This window comes from Hemicordylus capensis, chromosome 3 (assembly GCF_027244095.1).
Source record: "Hemicordylus capensis ecotype Gifberg chromosome 3, rHemCap1.1.pri, whole genome shotgun sequence".
Lineage (NCBI taxonomy): Eukaryota > Metazoa > Chordata > Lepidosauria > Squamata > Cordylidae > Hemicordylus > Hemicordylus capensis.
Window position 1 is genome coordinate 187,113,954 of NC_069659.1, and position 21,221 is coordinate 187,135,174.

At 42.3% G+C, this 21,221-nt stretch overlaps 1 protein-coding gene across 12 annotated transcripts in view; it reads right to left on the bottom strand.

Moving 5' to 3' along the window:
* The window catches only part of ENOX1 (ecto-NOX disulfide-thiol exchanger 1), a 577,422-nt gene that overhangs the window by 306,007 nt on the left and 250,194 nt on the right, over positions 1-21,221 (bottom strand). The window contains exon 1 of one of the 12 annotated variants that reach the window (XM_053307428.1): positions 14,087-14,104. The exons of the other annotated variants lie outside the window; for them this stretch is intronic. The gene's annotated coding sequence lies outside the window, so the exon portion shown is untranslated. Of the gene's footprint in view, positions 1-14,086; positions 14,105-21,221 lie in introns of those variants that run through there. 12 annotated transcript variants of the gene reach the window in all.

Here is a 21,221-nt window from a genome sequence, read left to right on the forward strand (position 1 = left end):
ACCCTCTGGTCTGTTGTCTCGGGGACTGTCTGTGGACATTCATACAAGGGTGCGGAGACAACAGTGCCAACTGGCTGGCAGACAATAATGGCATTGACCTGGCTCCATCTTCTATCTTTCCCTATTTTCTTTCAAACATTCATTACTTCTGGAGCTGAACAGAAACAGTATTTTTATTGAAAAACTGAGATGCATTCCTTACAAATCGAACAGACACACACCAAACCTCTAAGATATGATGTGTTAGTTGAACAACGTTAATGGAAAGTTCATGCTGAATATATATAGATCATCACGGGCCCTGTCTGGAAGTGAAGGATCTGCCAGACAGCAAATGAAAATAGCTGGCTCTATCAAAGAGCTTACAATGGGGTACCAGTTGATGGTGAAGAGAGCAAAAGCATCTGAAAATGCTTCTTAAAAATTGAGAAAATTAGGCTAAGCTTTTTTATGAAAGGAAAACAAATTAGAGATGTGTGTGCATGGGGGAGGGGAGAGAGAGAGAAGAATTATATTTGATTTGATGAACAGTGAAAATGAGATGAGAGGAACAGTCTAAATAAGGGAAATCTACGTGTTTGGTGTGCAACATTAGCCCTATTCCGAAGTTTAAAAAAGTGCTTAACACACAGCTCCAAATGTGGGTCCAAAAGTCCCATGAGGTGCAGTGCCATAAATAGCAGTCTGGGAACAGGCTGCTCATCATAGCAACATCCGCCATCACAGTTATGAGGTCTCCCTCTTCAGAAAAATACTGCTGTAATTGTGAGCAACCTGGGCAAGGGGGTGAGTGACACATCGGGGCAGGACTTCTGTATGGATACTGTAAGTGTGCTCAGCACTATTTTTTAATGTCCAAATAGGACATGTGTGAGTTAATTTCATCTCAGTAATGCAATGTCTTGGGTTTACGAATGATATTTGGAAACAGCAAATATTTTAAAGAATGGCTAGGAAAAACTGACAGATAAAAATGGGAATATCAAAGGGCAACCAAGTTGAGCTTTTATATCTGTAAGTTTTTTATTATTATTATTATTCCACTTATACTTTGGCTGCCGAGTACAGCAAGAATTATGAGACTAGGTTTTCTGGATCACTGCTCTAGCAGGTTATTCCCATTTGTACAGCAGCACTCTTGTTCACACAGTACTATGTCCCAACAATGGCCAAAATCCAAAGCAACAAAGTGCTGGCACAGCAAGCAAATATGCACTAGTGTAAGACATTAGCTTAGTTGCACTAAAAAACCAGGCATATGCAGAGTTGCACTGCTGTATAACACTTTTGCACAAATGTGGCATGTCTTCCACAAATGGTACATTGCTCTGAATGTTGGACAACATGTTTAAATTATCACTACCAATAGGCTATCAAGTTATTAAGAGATTCTAAAATAGCACTCAAAACAAAACATCTCCTGTACCAATATAATACATACCTTTAATTTATTCTGAGCTCTGGTTCATGAAAACGTATGTCACAATTAATCTGCTAGCCTCTACAAGTGCCGTGAGATACTTTGTGCACAATTTTGCTGCAACAGATTACGACTGCGATGTCCTATGCACACTTACTTCAGAGTAAGGCCCATTCAACACAGAGGTCCATATTCTCTGCAGCTTTATGAGGTTGCGTGACCCCCAGGGACATATTCCCAGCAGTGAAGAGGGCTTTTGTAGGGAGAGGAGAGAAGTGAACATAGTTTCTCAATCCCCCTCTCCACACAATGCACCCTGAGGCAAGCCTACGTGCAGCTTCGCCCTTGTAAGACTGAGGAGAGTGTGGGCCAGTGGGACTCCTTTGAGTAGTCATGCATTGTGCTGCAACATGGCCTTGCCTCTGAAATTCTATTTATTTTATTTATTATTCTCCAAATCAGAATAAATGAGAATAATAAATGAGGACCAATCGGTACTATTTAAAAGGAAGCACTCACTTTTAAAAAAACCCTCTCTGAGGTAAACAGCCAAAGCTCCTGTTCACTGTCAATCTTAATAAAACTGTTTTTCAGTTTCTAGTCTGAATATTTCTAGTCTGAATCTGCTGAGATTTAAATTCTATTTTAGATGCCTGTAAATCCATTTCCTGATACATTAGAGAGCTCTTTAGCCTTAATACCTTTGCCCCATAAAAATGCTTATGTTACGCCCTAACTCTGCTGGCATGCTAAATGCAATGCCTGATTTATGGATGATTCATACATTACCCAAGTTGCAGAGCTATACATTGCTATGTTTGTATCACACACTACTCTAAGATAAATGTATGAAATGGTGAAGTAACATGAGAAATGGACACATTTCATGAGAAGTGGCCACATTTCCCAGGAGGCTAATAGTAGGACATGTAATCTGCTCTTCCATGCAATTTTCCCATTCCATATATTAGTAAGCAGCATGGAATGTAACCACTGGGAAAGAGCAACCATGTTGTTCTGGTAATTTATGAATTTGTCTCAGCTGACCTTTAATCACATGGTAGCCCATTAACAGCTTATCATGTGCAAGTTCAAACCATATTTGTCTGTAGCTTCTAACCATGTATCCTGCAGCAGCTCAGAAATCAAAGGAGGTTTGGGATATAGTAATATTGGGTTTACTACTTGATTGTGGGTTATGGACAGTGAAAACAGGAAAACTAATGGGTCCAAGCATATGCTAGTTGCCAAATTTTCTAATGCATTTTAAACATAACATTCTTCCTCAGAAGGGAATGTTAAAATATAAATTAAGAAATCAGTATTCTGACTGAATTCAACCTCCTCCAGCTTATTTCAGAATAAGTGTCTTATTCAACAGTTGTATAGATGGGGACGGGATGGGACGGGGACCATTCGAGTTCACTGGTGACAAAGAAGCCAATCCCACCACACTTGGTTTCTTAATTTATATGTTAAGTAGTTTTCCCTGAAGAAGAAGTCATTTGTGTTTGAAGCACACCAAGAAACTTGGAAGCCAGCTTGTTAATAAATATTTTTTGTATTCACAGATTTGTCTTCTTGCTATTCCCCTGCAGGGCATGGGCCTTCCAGCTGCATCGGCAATTACAAATGACCTCCATGCAGTGACAGCCACCAAACAGTACTCTTATTTAGCAGCCATCACACGGTTAACAGTTGTCTGAATCCACCCTAAGCATCCTCCTTTCAACTGGGTTTCTAGTCCACCATATTCCTTATTCAATTTGTAAGCAACCTGTTAAAAAAGATGAACACGAAAAGTGTACACTATACAACCACTGGTCCTACAAACACACATATTTTCTGCCCCATAATACTCACATAAACTTTCTAGTCTACGGGGGGGGGGGGACTTCTAGTATTAATTCCACTAACTTGTCAGCTTCAATGCTTTCACCTTCCAAAATTCTTGTGCGATTAATGTTTTGTTAATTAACATTAGTTAAAATAATTCAAACTGATTTTTAGGCACTTGTTCAGCATGCCTCCAGTATGAGGAGCAATCACCAGTATTGATGAACTGTTCAAAGGGTGACATCCAGATTAGTTGGTCATGACTAAGCACTATTGAAATCAATGAGACAATTCAGCCACAACTCCCACTAATTTCAACAGGACTTATTCATGACTAACTTAATCCGGATGCCAGCCAAAGTCTGCACTAAAGAGGAAGCAACCCCAGAGCTGTATTTAATTCATTTCTTTGCTTCCTGTGTACACCCCAAAAGACCTCTACAAACTGGGTAGGTGGGCAACAAAATAGCAGATAAGGTTACATATTAACATAAAAAATCCAAACTTCTCATATACATTGGTGGGGAATGAAGTGGTAGTGATTAATCAGGAGAAGGATCATGTGGTTGCAGTGGATGGTTCCGTACAGATGCGTACTCAGTGTGCTGCAGTGGCAAAGGCAGCAAATTCTGAGGTTCTGTAGGGCTCTGAGTGCCACACTTTAAGAGAGAGAGAGAAACCAAGATGCAGACAAATTGGAAGCGCAATGGAGATAGTCGGGGGACTAGAAAGCAAGTCCTATCAGGAAAGGCTGAAGGAACAGTTTAGCCTAGAAAAGAGGTGGAACATGACATCATCCTTCCAACAACTGAACACAGAATATGGCAAGACTAGCTTTAACAGGATTACACTTCAGGAGAGTAGATTTCAGCTGAAAATTAGGAGAAACTTATTTAAAAGTAAGAGCAGTTTGACATTTGAATCAATTATCCAGGGCAGGGCGGGGGATAATTCTTCCTCACTGGACAGCCATCTCTTGGGGTTACTCTAGCTCTGGATTTTCTCCATTTAGGAGGGAGTTGTGGCCACAGTTGCAATGGTGTGGCCACGGATGCAATACTAGACGCAGTGTAGAGTCAGAACAAGGCAACCAAAATGAGCAAGGGGTTGGTTCACCTTTCCTAAAGATGAATGGTGGAAGTGTTGGTAGCTTTTTTGCTCAGGAACAAATGATGGAGATGAGATACAGGTTGAGTAGCCCTTATCCGGACATCCAAAATCCGGAATGCTCCAAAACCCGGACACCATGCCATAACAAAAACAAAATGCCTCAGCTCACTCGCTTGCAGATTCCCAGTTTTGCTGCTTTTTAAACATGCAGTCAAAACTTACTTATTTCAGAAGGCTGTTAGTGACAGGGGTTTTATCTATAATTCTCTCTAAATGTGGCTCTGTCTTTATTGTGAAACTTTTTAATGTTTTTTATGTTCTCGCTTTGGCGCTAGAGGGAAAAGGGAAAGCCCCACTCCTCCACTCCCTGATCAGTTTGGCACCTGCTCTGATGGCATCTGTTTTGGAGCTCTGGATCCCATGCCCAAGATATCTCATTATGCAAATATTCCAAAATCCGGAAAAATCCAAAACTCGGAATACTTCTGGTCCCAAGCAGTCAGGATAAGGGATAGCCAACCTGTATGATAGAGCCCCATACAGTACAATTATACCCAGTAAGGAGAGAGTAGATAATTTCCACCCCTTTTTCATAATGCAAAACTTGCGGTCATCCAAATAAATTGATTGACAGAAGATTCAGGACAGACTAAATAACTCCTTTTCACAATTAATAATTACTTTATGGAATTTGCACCCACAATATCTGGCGATGGACACTGACTTTAAAATGGACAGGTCCATATATGAAGGACAGGTCTAGCAGTAGTTATTAGCTAGGATAGTGAGATTTGTTTATTTATTAAATTTTTCTTGTGTATTGCCTCCTCCAAAGACTCTAGGTGGTGAAATTGAACTTCCAAGTTCAGAGGGGTGCTATTTCATCTGAATGCCGGTTGCTCAGAGGAGGGGCAGACAGTGAAGAAGGGCTATGTGGGATTCCCAGAAGCATCTACTGTTGGAGACAGGAGACTGAACAACATTTCCAGGACTTCCCTCTTGATGTAGTATGGCAAGGGTTCCCAACCTTAGGTTCCAGATGTTGTTGGGCTAGGGATGGTGTTAGTCCAACAACATCTGGGAACACAAGGGTGGGAATCCTTGTACTAAGTTAAGACTGGCTCTCAAATTACTTGCACAGGATAAATGTCTCTGCAATAGGAAATGAGTAGATTGTACAGGAAAATGTGGCAAACAGAATGCTACTCTTTCAGCCTGGGGTTGTCTGAAATGCATGTCCATAGAAATAGCTGCATGCCTTTGTCTTCATTAATCATTTCAAAATGTTGCATTTCGATGCAGCCAGCCTAACAGTTCACAGGCACTTTAATTTTCCAATTATTGTACCTGTGGCTCAGAACAGATAAAGATTAGTTACACAATTTGCTCCGTGGGCAGCTTAATGTTCTTGTCACCTTACATTGAGTTTTAAATGTGCATGGCATAAAAGAACGTCAGATGTGTTCCAAAGACTTTAGGGTCATGTTCAGGAACTTATACCATCTCTAGGTGCAGCACTGATGGGTTTCTAAGAGATGGATGAATGAACAAGCCGTGCTGCCTGACTCCTGTTGCAGATGTGTTTTTCCTGTCAAAAAGGCCTGTGATTTCATGTCTCATTCTTTCTCACAAGAGATGTTTCAACTGAGCAGGAAGATGCTCTTCCTGTCCTCCCCAAGGTAAGTGGCAATTGTTTTAAGTGTTTAAGAAGTGGGTCTAAAGGAGTGTCAGAGAGAGACCAGATCAGCTTCACCACTAATTCTTCTCCCCCTTTAATTCCCATTTCCCTCACAGAAATTGAAATAAACAATGCACTTCTCAGAAGGGGATTTGGCTCATCTGTTTGTAAAAGTGGACACCAAATCCCTGTGGTGCTATTATTGTGACCAAAAATGATTTGTTTATATAGCTCCAGCAAGTAAAAGCCTGAGACATTATGAAGCAGGTGAATTACTGCTCTTGAGATCTATGCTACCTTCAGCCTCTCCAGTCTCTCCCTCTCTCTTTCTTGTGAAAGCTGATGAAAATCTTAGTCGTAAGCTACAATGGTATTACACTTAGAGGTGTAAGGTAAAAGTAAATTTGTGCCGTCAAGTCGGTGTCGACTCCTGGTGACCACAGAGTCCTATGGTTGTCTTTGGTAGAATACAGGAGGAGTTTACCATTGCCATCTCCTACGCAGTATCAGATGATACCTTTCAGCATCTTCCCATATCGTGGCTGCCCGTTATAGGTACCAGCAGGGATTCAAATCAGCATCCTCTGGCTTGCTAATCAAGTCATTTCCCCGCTGCGCCATTAGGTGGCTTATTTAGAGGTGTAGTCCACTCTAAATGGTTATAAATTCTGCATGGATAAAAGCTGGATTATGAGTCTTGCACAAAGTATGCATCTTACATACATATATATCATGTTTTTTCTTTTGCATGATTTATTGAGCTATTTGGTGATATTATTTTGGTTTTGCCTGTCCTTGGGAGGGGCAAGGAGGTCTCTAGCCCCAGCCGACTGCTGGAGATTACATCCTCAGCCCTTTTGGAACAGGGAATCTTTTTCTTATACTTTTGTAATGTAAACTGCTATGAGAACATCTTTGTTGAAAAGTAGTATACAAATCTTTTTAATAAGATTTGATAATTCTCAGGGAGCGGAACTCTGGGCCACATTCTGCGCCTTTTCAGTGCCTCCACAGTCTTGCCCTCACATAATCCTGGGCATATTTGTGGATATGCAAGAATTTGCAAGAGTCAAACAGAGCAAAGCACATTTTCTTTAGGAAATTGTTTATTTTAGCAGCAGAGAGAAACCATCAGTACAGATGTAAAAGAAGTATTTAATTATATAGTCAACCTTTTACTCGAGATCAGGGCTGTCAAAGGACCTGGGCCATATCAGGCCCTTTGGGATCCTCAGTGGAGCCCTTGGCACCCTGGCCTGACTTCTCTGAACTAGGAAGATGATGCTCTTAGTAGGGTAAAGTTGCTGATTAGTGGGCTAACTACACATTACGAATATTTGTAACAGGGAGTCCCAGTCATGTTTGAAAAGAAAAGCAGTTTCTAGGGGTGATAATTCAGAAAAGATGTGGGAGTGCACAAGCTGTTCCTTAGCTGATGCAGATCTGCTTCAAGTCTCTTTCTCTCTCCCTCCCTCCCTCTCCCTCTCTCTCTCTCTCTCTCTCACACACACACACACACTCCAAACACATTTGTCCTTCAACACTATCAAGTAGCTTGAGGGTGATCTGGAGCAGAGAAGAGCTGGATGAGGAGAACACCCTGTCCCTCCCTCTCCAATTGCTTTTCAGTGTGATATTTGTATCTCTTGAAGTTGCTATCCTTTTTTAAGTAGTGTCTGACTAACCCCTCAGCAACAGCTGACACTACATGCCAAAGCACCATTATCTTCCCAGTGCCATTGTCTTTAAATTAAGGAATATTAAGGAGTGTGGGGAGTAGAGAGGAATTCAATTCAGTATCTTTATTACAGTCACTGACCAGTACAGAAAAAGAAATACATACAGAAGACGTACAGGATAAATAAATAAAAAGATATGTAACAGCAAAAAGACTAATTTAAATAGAATTAGACAGTTCATAATGAGTTCCTGGCAAATTTTATTGGCTATTAAACAAAACTTAAACACATTGTAAGATATTATGTCATTCCAATCAGCTAAAAGGTAATTAAGATAGAAGAGATCAGAACGACTTGGATGGCAACTTATAAAAGGTGTTATAAATGTTTATGTTGCAGCTTTTGATAAAATTGACAATAGAAGAACACATGAGCCATGGTTTCAATGACTCCCGACTTACAATGGCAAAGGTGTTCTTTATAAGGTATTTTTAAATATATCTCCCTTTCAAAACTGCAATGTGTAAAGCATTGCAGTGGGCTCTTTGCTATTTTGACACTGTGACCGAGTTTAAATATCTGGAAGGGTTAAAACCTAAAACTTGGTTATCCAAGGAGGTAACTAGGGATGGGGACCTGATCCATTTGATGCTCCATATCATGAATTTGTTGTCTAAGAGTTATGCTAGCTCTTTCATACCCCAGATAGATCAGTACGGAAGGAGAAAAACCACAAATGGTACAACCTCCTCTAGCTCCCTTTAGTGTTGGAGAGGAGTATTGGAAAAGAATGAGCAGAACTGACCTGTGGGATGTGCAATTTGCCTGGATTTGTGGTCAAGGTGTAACATATGTAATGGGTGATGGTGAATAAGGAGGCTTTAATAACAGAGGCCGTTAGGTGGGCAGATGTAGGATGAGTGGGAGACTGTTTTGACATGTGAAAGGATTCAGAAAACAAGGCATGAAGGGAAGGGCCTTAGATGGTAGGGAGTTTGAACTGAAAGGCTCAAGGAATCACAACTGAAGGTAATGGTGGTATCAGGAGAGACATCTGACAAAGTCATGGATCGGGACTGGATGGTGAGGGATATTTGTAGAAATCAATTTGCGTTTACAATTTCCCTCATCGTAGTTGGTGACTTTTCAATTAAAAAGGTAGGGCGTGGTCCCTGGGTATCTGCTGGAGTTTAGCCCTCTGAGCCATCCGAGTATAATGCCCTTGCTCTGGACACTATTGATGTACCAAGAGTAGGTTTGCGAGTCTTAAGATATATTGTGCTGTTTGAAAGTGCATACATAACCAGCTGGACTCGGACCGGGGAGACCTGAGTTCAAATCCCCATTCAGCCATGAAACTAGCTGGGTGCCTCTGGGTCAGTCACTTCTCTCTCAGCCTAACCTACTTCACAGGGATGTTGTGAGGAGAAACTCAAGTATGTAGTACACTGCTCTGGGCTCCTTGGAGGAAGAGTGGGATATAAATGTAAAAATAATAATAATAAATAAATAAATAATAACCACACTGAATTATTCAGCCCATGTTTAAGGTAGAGCAGCCTAGCTGACTGCCCATGCAATAGGTTTCCAGCATCTCTCTAAGGATCCATCCTTCAGATATAGCTTACCTGCAAAATAAATCCCACCACTGCAAGGCTTCTTCTAGTCCTCCAAGGACACATTTTTATAATAAAAGTTTCTAGTACTTGGGGACTAACATGAGCTCACTCGCTGTCAGTCAAATAGCAGGGAATTCCCAGCACCCCATCAGGGCACTCACAATTAGAGCACTCAGACCCACCATGAGTGGCATTCTACCTGAGGAACAATAATGTGTGAGGAGAGGCTGAGGTTTAAAGTGATCCATATCTTCAGACTAGAAAATGAATAATAAGAAAGAGATTACAAATGAATACTTGAAAGGAGACTTAATGATTTCAGGTTTGTGCTAAGAGCGTGCATTGCTCTTCCATGTTTGTTGCGCATACTTGACAGATATGCACGTTGGCCTAGTATTATTTTGCCCAATGAACAATAAGATCCTAACAATCCAATACAGACAATGCTATCAAATGGAGCATATGGGTAAACTCTTCTTAGGAACATAGGAAGCTGCCATAAATTGAGTCAGACCACTGGTCTATCAAGCTCAGTATTGTCTTCACAGACTGGCAGTGGCTTCTCCAAGGTTGCAGGCAGGAATCTCTCCTAGCCCTATCTTGAAGAAGCCAGGGAGGGAACTTGAAACCTAGATGCTCTTCCCACATTGCTCACACATCAAGTCTCCCATTCATATGCAATCAGGGTGGACCCTGCTTAGCTAAGGCGACAAGTCATGCTTTCTACCACAAGACCAGCTCTCCTCTCCATGACAAAAAGCTCCTCTGAAAGTCAAGTAAGCGAAGCACAAGCCTCGCAAGATTTTATGGCTGGAAATTAAAATAAGCCAGACCTTGTGCACTTAGCGGGCTGATCAAATTTGAAGCTGTCTTATATAGACCATAAGTCCATCATTCTAGTACCACAGTCTCTACTCTGAGTGGCTGTGACTCTCCAAGGTCTTCAGACACAGAGAGGTCTTCTTAAGCCCTACTATTTATGATATTTTTAACTGGAGAGCTTGGGGCTGAATATAGGCCCATTCTACCACTGAACCCAAGCTCCTTCTTGGCACACACCCATACACACCATTTGATTACTCAAGCAGCAGAAACTGACTCGACTGAAAAACTTTCTGTGTGATGAGATATGAAAGTTCTTCCTGTGGCATTTCAACTGCAAGTCACCATTTGATGTTACAATCATCAAGTGATGAGTGTACAAATGTAAACCAACCCCTTGATATAAGTCTTGTCTTCAGCCTTAAAACAATAGCAACATGAAGAAAGATCCTTATAGTTCTCTTTGTAAGTTCCCATTGGAAATTTAAGGCACAATGAATGACTACCAATGTCAAAATATCTGCAGCCTGTTTTAACTATATTCAGCATAAAACAATGAATGGTGATGGGAGTAGGTGGTGGCCTAAATCTACTACTCTTTGACTGTCAGGATATTTAAATCTGTGATATGTTTCCACAGCAGACACAATAAAATGATCAACCCTGAAATGCTTAATATGCAGAAAATGCAAATTTTAACCTCCAGAATCTTCAATACAAAGGAAAAGAGCTAGAAAAATAGCCTATCTCAGGAAGCAAGTGCTAATCTGAGTGCACAGTGCTTGCCTAGATAGACCAATAATCTGTGAATAAGGCAGCTTTATACACTAATAGGCCAATTGCCCCTTATGCTGCAAGATCTGCATTTGAGGATTGATTTGTAAAGGATATTTCACACATCTAGAACTATATATTTGCGTTGCAAAGGTTTAAGTGCCGTCTCATTTCATAACAATTACAAATTGTCATCATCATCTTCCACTTCAGTAGCTATGACTCATTCATGCATTTTTAAAAAATGCCATGGAAAAAGTTCCCATCAGAAACCACACTGAACATCTGTTGTCTAGGTATTCATTAGTTCTGTCTGCTGTGCTTTTGGCTAATTGCCTGGTAGTGAAGTTAGAGCATACATGGAGATGTCAGTTGGTGCCAATATTTGTAGCAAAGACCATGCAACATATTGAGACAGAAAGAATGAAAAAGAAAGGGAATTGTCATGTGTGGGGCTTCTCAAACTTTATTTACTAGTGCTTGTTATCTTCTGTTTGCTTACAATCCCCGCTTGTGCAACTGATAGCAGAAAGTGTATTTAATAACTACTCAGTGCTAATATGCTGTAGTATGCATGACTGACTAATTTAATTTATCTCTGATTAAGCCTATTATGTTTGAGATCACTTTACAAAAGAGACTTTTTTGCCAGCTGTAAGCTTATTTGAATTGTAATATAAGTTAATAATGTGTGAAATAACTTGTGGTGCCTGCTTCTAAATGTTAATTTTAGCAAACTTCTTCCTGAGTTAGTTCACATATACAGTTCATCCATTGTTGTGTCCTTAGGATTCTCATTGGACAGAAAACAATGCACATTTCATAAGAACAGTGAGAGAAGGCAGAACAAGTAGGGTTATCACTACTGAATTCCAGCCAAAGAGAGGCTAGGTGACTTTGTGTAGACCACAGTCTGAATGCTGGGTAGGCCACTACCTCCAGGTCACTGCTGCTGCTGCCATGTCACTGTTGAGGAGTCATCAGCAGAACTGTACCATGGAAACTACCTTTCTCACAGGGCTGAATAATTGTCAAATCAAACATATCTGCTTATCAGGAGTTTCTAGGACTTCTGAAGAGCTTGGGCTGGGCTCTTCCACTTGCTAGCAACAGTAAGATCTTAATCCACCCCACACAGAAGCATTTGTTTCCTGGCTCTGGCTAATAACATCACCAGCCTGAGTATGTTCTTACAGCCTGCTGGAGATTGCCTCCCCACATTCACTCCCCAAACACCCATATAACAAATTGTGTCCTGGGTGAGAGGCAAATTTCCACAAAAATCCACAGCTTAAGCCTGCTAAGTGCCTTCCTGGCAGGCAATCTTTGGATGACTCTCTCTCTCTAATATTAAAATGCATGTAAAAAAGTTGTTAACATGTAAGTCAGCCTTTGCTAAACGACAGCAAAGAGGTTAGGGGAGAAAAAAACCTGATGATCATCCAGCTCATTCCACCACCACCGCTGCCAGCCTTTCAGGGGTGAATATGTGCAGGATGAGTTCAGACACCTGATGACTTCAGACTCACCCAGAGACAAGATTTTAAAATGCCCCTCCATCACTGAAGCTCAGCTCATGAAGTAAAGAAATCTTAAATGAGGCTGAATAGTGGTAACAAAAAGCATTGTGTGTGTGTGTGTGTGTATATAATATAGTAGGATGATGTTCTATTGTGGCACATAGGAGATATATATATATATCCATCCTATGTGCCACAATAGAACATCATCCTACATTATTTTTTAAAAGGTTTTGTAAATTGTGGCCAATGCAAGTCATTTAATGGGACTAGAGAAAGACATGCTGTTCTGGTAGCTCCAGGTCTCAACACTCACATCAATTTTGGAGGATGAATACAATGGAAGGAAGCCTGGGTGGGTGCGCGGCTGGGGGAGTCAGTCATGTGACCAAGGCAGTGGGCCCCCAGACAACTGTCTCCCTTTGCCCTATTATAGTTACACCCCTGCCAAAAGGCCAAGAGCTCCTTGCAGGTGTGGAACCTCTTCACTTCCTGCTGTAAAACAGGCTGAAGAGCCGTGTTCCCTCTAACAGCGATTCCCAGATGTTGTTGACTACAACCCCCATAATCCTCAAGCAAAAGCCATCACAGCTGGGGATTCTGGGAGTTGTAGTTAACAACTTCTGGGAATCCCTGTTAGAGAAAACACTGCTGAAAAGTAGCTTTGCTAAACAGCTGTCAGTCTGAAGACACCTTGGCTGAGTTTCCAGTAAGCTTGGACTATTCCAAGCAGTGGGAGCACATAGGGCTTTACTGTGCCCTCTAAAGAACTGCAGGGTGGGACTTATCCAAGGCCAGCACACAAGGTGAGGCAAATCAAATCAGAGCAAGACCCCATTCTGGAATGCTGCAGTGACTTGTACATCAGCTTAGGCATTTGGACCTTATATCAGTCAACACTTCACTCATAGGCCACAGGTCCTGGGGCTCATTCAATTACACTACAATTGCAAGCAGATCCCTAAAGCATTAGACTGCTGTAATTAATAAAGGGGGCAGTGCCACTCATTGTCATCAGACACCTAGGGAACAAGCCCCACCCACTTCAGAGGCAGCTGATCCAGCACAAATAGTCATGCTGCTTTTTAAAAAATGGTTAAAAACACACACTTTAGCCTAGAAGTACTTAAGGAGATGGAGAGGTGGTGGTGGTCCTAATTTGGGTCATCTAGAAAATCATTTCCGTAAACTCACATGTATTGTATAACTGGAGAAAATAAACATTAACTTAAGGATATAGGGAAAAATTGGAACATCAAATAAGGACAATATAATCTTATCTAGAAATGTGACAAAGTCTTTCAACATAAAGGCCTAAAATGAACATAAAGGCCTAAAATGGAGGGCAAGGAATCCATCCTGCTTTCCCCAAAGGAGGCCTCCCTCTGTTGTCAAGAGGCTACAGAAATCAACAATCATACAGAACTGTGCTACAGCCTTGGAAACCTGCAGAGTGTGGGGATATTTTCCCAGACTACTATCTATGTAACATCTTCCTAAGAATAGCGCTTTCTCCAATTTATTCTCCCCTTCACTTTAGTAAAGCCCACAATACATTAGAAAATCAGCTCTATTCTTTATGGAAATCACAGAACATCTTAGCATGAGCCCCTCTTTCTCTTCTTTACCTTTACAAGTTTGTGTTAAGAAGAGTGCTTTTTCTTTTGCTGTCATCCCTGGGAGATACACCTGAACCTTAAAAGAGAGAGACAGAGTACAATGTGCTAGTAACACATAGATGTCTTTTGACTACTTGACTTTATCATAGTAAATTTCTGAGTTTAGAAAAATGATGTGATATTAATTCTATATTCAAAGGTCTAGTAACTCACTATATCTGGGATGTACCTTCTCCAATCTATATTATATTATATATTATTACTATATTACGTGTATTATTATGTATGTAAGTTTTGGTCTATGACCATAAATAAACATGACTTGACTTGACTTGACCTTCTCCAATTATTCTTACAACTGTGAATAGCAACTGTGTTCACCAGTTACAGAAAATACATTAAAGAGTAACAAATTTATTGTGTTATAATTTTTTGTAAAATAGAGCCCACTTCATCAGATGCTTTGAGAATAAGAATTCATACATCTGATAAAGTGGTCTCTAGTCTACAAAATCCTGTGTCACAATAAATCTGTTACTCTTTAAGGCACCACAGGACTTCACATTCACTCTCCCTAGCAATGGTAAACCCCTCCTGTATTCTACTAAAAACAACCACAGGGCTCCGTGGTTGCCAGGAATTGACTCCGACTCAACGGCACACTTTACTTACCAAGGGTTTACATAGATTTCTTTCTCATTGCTCAGAGTTGACTGTTGAGATAGTTTCATACCCAGGCACAGTGACAAACCCATTTATTTATTTATGTTTATTTATTATATCTGTACACCGCCCAAAACTTGCATCTCTGCACACATGAATGAAAGTGTCATTCAAAAGTAGATCAACACTGTTGCCTAATATAGGTCTTACCCTTGTAAATTCTTACAGTTTACATGTAACTTGATCAACTTTGGTTGTCCTAGTGCAATATTAAGCAGGTCCTTTCAAATTACTATAGAAGTCATAGTTATTTCAAATCATTGGGCAAGTAAAATCTACATATACCATATTCCAGAGGGGTAGTTCTGCTAGTCTGTTGCTGCAAACACAGTTTAATTGTGTTTTGGAACCTTAAAGATTCATTGCTGTATGAGTGTTTGCAAAGTAGAACCCACCTTTCTAGATGCATGAACTGATGTTGGCTTTGCAAATAATATTTATTCATATATAAACACACACTCAGGTACAGATTTTTTTTAAAGTAATCATAGGCTCTGAAGGCCATGAGAGCCAGCACCAGTTACTGCTGTTCTGAATGGGTCACTGTTCTTATCTTGTGCAGGAGGATCTCGATATCCATGGATTTGTTATCCATAGATTCACGTATCAGCTATCCTCAAATTTGTGCATCCATGGTCAAGTAAAAGATACCTGACCTTGTCATATGTGGGGGGGAGGGGGGGGGAAACATGTCAACCTTGTGTATCCATGGGCCGGGGTTGGCTGGAAATGAATGCAGAGGTAATTTCCGGCTGCCATTTTGTGTTTTGGAGCCTCAAAATGGCTCTGTTTAAAGGAAAGAAAGGGGGGGAGTGATTTTTATATGATTTTTGGTATATTTGAGGGAATTCTAGGGCACAGTGCGATTCAGGGGGAGCAGCTAAGTATGCTGGGCAGATTCCCCTGAGTTCCCCCCACAAAAATCTGTTTTTAAAAATATTTTCCCCAACTGGAAACCTAATTCCCAATTCTCCATTGTTGCAATGCCTCAATAATTGTGGTTTCCATATCCGTGGTTGTATCAAGGAATGGAACCCCTGCAAATATTGAGGTCCTCCTGTATATATTTTGACTGTGTATACCTGCAAACGACTCCGGCTGACACCCAGACTAACACAGCAATGGCGCTCTAATGCAGCACGCATGCTGCTAATGCTGCGCTGGTGCTGGGGGCAGAACTGATTTTCATTGATCTCCCCTTTATTCTGAAGCCTATTCTGCCTCCAGAAAATATGTCACTAAGGGTTATATAGTCCTCAGATACATACTTTTGAGAGGCACAGTGGGCTTCAGAATTTAAGGGAGATTGATGAAAATCACTTTTCCCTCTAGAACCAGTGCAGCGCTAGCAGCACTGCATTAGACTAGATATCAGCCTCTTACATTTCATGTTCTTCTGGCTCTACTATTAATTTCTCTCTCTCTCTTTGTACCCATGCATATATCTATAAACTGATGCATATGGTGAAGTGCTGTTCTGAATGGATCACTGTTCTTATCTTGTGCAGGAGGACCTCAATATCTGCGGATTCGTTATCCACAGATTCACGTATCAGCGGTTTCGTTATCCTCAAATTCGTGTATCTTCATGTCTAGTCCATGAAAGCTCACAAATTTGTGTCTAGTCCATGAAAGCTCATGCCACAATATGTCTGTTAGTCCTGAAGATACCACAAGACATTTTATTGTTTTTGTCACAGCTATATATTTAATTCTCTTGAGACATGCGTGCCCAAGATTTGGTGGTGGAACTCTTGCGACATGCTGCGAGATTTCCGAAGTGAGGACTGAGGAGGAGAGGGGGAAGAAAGTGCTGCTGGTGGCCGGCCGGTGGAGGGGGGAGAGAAAGGCGGTGGGCACCGGGCGGGAGGAGAGAAAGGTGGCGGCGGTCCTCAGGTGTGGGAGAGAAAGGCGGCGGGGGGGGGAGAGAAAGGCGGCAGTGGGCCGTGGGCGGGGGGAGGAAAAACGGTGGTGGGGCCCTTCTTGGCCGCCCGCCACAGCTCTGGGGGGGGGGAATGGGAGGGGAGGAGGGTTGGAGAGCGCGAAGCCAGAGGGAAGGGGAAGAGAGGAGAGACCGGGGCAGGAGAAAGAGGAAGGGGGAAACAGCCGGCCCCAAAGCGCCGCACAGATGCTCTGTGCAGGGTTGGCTAGTAATATGTATTTTAACTTATGTACAACCTAGGGATGCAGTTGTCAGGCAGTACAGAAATATAATAAATAAATAAATAAATAAATAAATAAATAGTCAGAAGCTCACTTGGAAGTCTGAATAGCTAGCCACATCCTCAAACATGTCTGTCTGGAAAGGAAGAAATATGTCCTGTATGGTAATTTTGTGTCACTTTTTTGCCAACCAGACACGTCTGCCATATGTTAGTTTCATACGCTTTGTCAAATCCAGATGCTCACATTTTGTACACTCCAACTCTTCTGCTTATAGGTCACCAAGTTCAGAAGTTAGCCTGAGGATAACAGTCTTAAGAACATGATTTCCTCTTATGTTGACTCACTTTTTGGTTCCTGTAGCGAGGGGTCTATCAGATTCTACTTCAGAGGATATCATCATCTACAACAGACAAAGCCAGTTCCTACTGGTAAAAAAGCAACAAAAAGGCCTGTTTACTCATTGCTATCTGGGGGAGAAGTCCTTGGACTCCTGTGCACACCTTCCCCACAGGGCAAGGGATCAGACTAGGGGACCTCCACCAACCAGGTTACAGGGATCCTGAAGCATGCTCCTCTACCTCCACTCTCTGCTAAGCCCCCACCAGAAATAATCTTTACCAGGCTAACATTACCCTTCTATCATTACAACAGGTTATCTGTCAAAATAATTACAACAGGTTATCTGGGTCTGTCTGGAGATGCGAAGACAGAGGGTGTATCCACTTATTATAGGGCAGCTATTCCAGTGCTGGTGGGGAATAGAAGAATAATGTTGACAGGTCAGCAGACGGTTGCAGGGGAAGGGAAATCAGAAGCTTAATTGCTGTTTCCCCTTCTGGCTGCCCTGCCAGCTATTTGACCAAAGCAATGCCAACCACCCATAGAGCGTCATCCAGTGGCATCCATGATCTGATTCTGGTTGAAGAGGCCAATCTGGTATGTATTACGGAGACTTGGATGAGAGAGGCTGGTGGCCCAGTCTGGCCCCAGCTTCTCCTTCCAGGGTACTCTGTTGGGGAATAGGGGAGGGGATGTGGGCAGGGAGGTGGAGTGGCTGTGGTCTATAAGAACGATATCTCCCTTGCCAGGATCCCTGTCTAAGTGTCTGACCATATTGAATATGTGTTCCTAGGTTTGGGGACCAGGGATAGACTGTTGGTGTACTGATCATACCACTGCCCAATGGAATCCCTAAATGAGCTGACATACTTGGCCTCTGGTTTGGCATTGGAGTCTCCCAGGCCTGTGGTGTTGGGGAACTTCAACGTTCACTTTGGGAACAATTTGTCCAGAGCAGCTCAGGAGTTCATAGTGGTCATGACAATGATGGGCCTATCCCAGGTGGTCTCAAGGCCAACACATATTGCTGGGCACACGCTTGACCTTTTCTTTCACTCTGAACAGGGTGGTGTTCCATGGGTGGAGACTCCTGTGATTTCCTCATTGTCATGGATGGATCACCATCTGGTTAAGGTTGGACTCATGACCACGTCCCACCTCAGCAGAAGTGGGGGACTCATTAGGATGGTCTGCCCAAGAAGGTTATTGGATCCAACAGGATTCTGAGAAGCCTTGGAAGGATTTATTGTTGGCTCTGCTGGTGACCCTGTCCACACTCTGGTGGAGAACTGGAATAATCAACTCACCGGGGTAGTGGACACAATTGCTCCTAAGCATTATCTCTGCCCCGCTTTGAAACTGGCCCCTCGGTATACAGAAAAACTATGGGGGCTGAAGCAGCAAGGTAGATTACTAGAGCGCAAGTGGAGAAAGACTTGACTCGAATCTGACAGATTAATACATAGAGCAGATTTGAAGGTCTATATTCAGGTGATACATGCGGCAAAGAAGCAATTCTTTTCCTCCTGTATCATGTCTACAAGTTCACGTAAGGTAGCTCCACCTTACGTGAACTTGTAGACACGATACATGAGAAAAAGAATTGCTTCTTTGCCGCATGTATCACCTGAGCATAGACCTTCAAATCTGCTTCAAAGTGTTCAGGGTTGTGAAGGGGCTAATGTGCTCCCCTTCCCCCTTGAATTGGTACTTGGAAACAACAATCACTCACTGTGATGTTTTTAATGAGTTTTTTGTGGACAAAATCTCTCGTATTTGAGCCGACTTGGATTCAAACTCCACAATTGTTACTGAGTCTCATGCTGAGGTGTCCAGCAGCTCCTCTTAAGTAATGACTCTGAATCAATTCCAGTTTGTGACTCCTGAGGATGTGGATAAATTGCTTGGAACTGTGTGGCCTACCACCTGCCCTCTTGATCCTTGCCTGACATGGCTTATACTATCTGGCAGGGAGGATGTTGTAGAGGGCCTGATAGATATTATAAATGCTTCTCTGAGGGAGGGCAGGAGGCAACCATTAAGCCACTTCTGAAGACACCTGCCTAGGATCCCTCAGAGTTAAGCAACTACAGGCCTGTCTCCAACCTTCCATGGCTGGACAAGGTGATTGAGAAGTTGGTGGCCTCCCAGCCAAAGGCAGTCTGGGAGGAAACTGATTATCTAGACCCATTTCAAACTGGCTTTTGGCTGGGCTATGGGATGGAGACTGCCTTGGTCGGCCTGATGGATGATCACCAATTGGGAATTGACAAAGTGACCATGACTCTGTTGATGCTTTTGGATCTCTCAGTGGCTTTTGATAATATTGACCACAGTATCCTTTGGGAATGTCTGAGGGGATTGAGGGTGGGAGGCACTGCTTTGCAATGGTTCCACTCCTATCTCATGGGCAGTTTCTACATGGTGTCCTTTGGAGACTGTTGTTCTTTTATGGTGTCCCTCAGCTCCATATTGTCTCCAATGTTGTTTAACATCTACATGAAACTGCTGGGAGAGATTTGGTGCAAGGTGTTATCAGTATGCTGGTGACACCCAAATCTACTTCTCCATGTCAACATCATCAGGAGAAGGAATAACCTCCCTAAATGCCTGCCTGGAGGCAGTAATGGGCTGGATGAGGGATAACATACTGAGGCTGAATCCAGATAAGACAGAAGTACTTATTGTTCAGGGTCAGAACTTGGGAGACGATTTTGATCTGCCGGTTCTGGATGGGGTCACATTCCCCCTGGATGGGGTCACAGAACAGGTATGTAGTCTGGGGTTGTTTCTGGATACGAACCTCTCCCTGGTGTCCCAAGTTGAGGCGGTGGCCAGAGGTGTGTCCGTTTGTTGAGATGAACGACCTCAAAACGGTGGTACATATGCTGGTAACCTCTAGGCTGGATCACTGCAATGCGGGTGAGTCTATGTGGGACTGCCTTTGTACATAGTCTGGAAACTACAGTTGGTCCAGAATGCAGCGGCCAGGTTATTATCTGGGTCATCTAGGAGAGACCATATTACTCCTGTGTTGAAAGAACTACACTGGCTGCCAATATGTTTCTGGGCAAAATTCAAGGTGCTGGTTATTACCTATAAAGCCCTAAACAGCTTATACCCTGGGTACTTAAGAGAATGTCTACTTCACCATGAGACCACCACCTGTTAAGCTCATTTGGAGAGGTTCGTCTGCGGTTGCCACCAACTTGTTTGACAGCTGCTCGGGAACGGACCTTCTCCATTGCTGCCCCTGAACTTTGGAATGTGCTCCCTGTTGAAATAAGAGCCTCCTCATCTCTGGCAGCTTTAAAAAAGGCACTGAAAACACATTTATTCACCCAGGCTTTTAATTAGATTCATTTTTTAAAAATTGAACTAGCTGATAGGATAGCTTACTCTGAGCAGTTTGTTTCTACAGTAAATAATCGGCAGCATCCAAAGTAGTTAGCTATGACTAAGCAACACTGAAATCAATGGCTCACATGTAATCTGAGTGGTGCCAGACCTACCTGCGCCACCATGCTCCCCAGGAGTTCACGATTGCACATTGTGCACTATTTCTATTGGGAATAATGTAGCATTTGATGTGCGATAGCACAAGAGTCAGCAGTGCTAGTACTGCCTTCTTGCATAACACCATCACCACTGGCAAGGCGCACCTTACTCTGTGGAAGCCAATGATAAGCCAATGATACAAGTTCGCCATGACTAAGTTAAGTCACATGAACTCCAACGGGAATCAGTCCTGACTAACTTAGTCTGGAAGCTGCCTACTTAGTTTACTATTTACCCAAACAGTATTTAATTGGACGTCCTTTTGTTATTTACTCAACTGCTCCCATTGCCTGCCTTCTTACCCATCTACTCTGTACTTACCCTCAGTCTATGGACTGCCTCCTCAGTTATGGCCCCT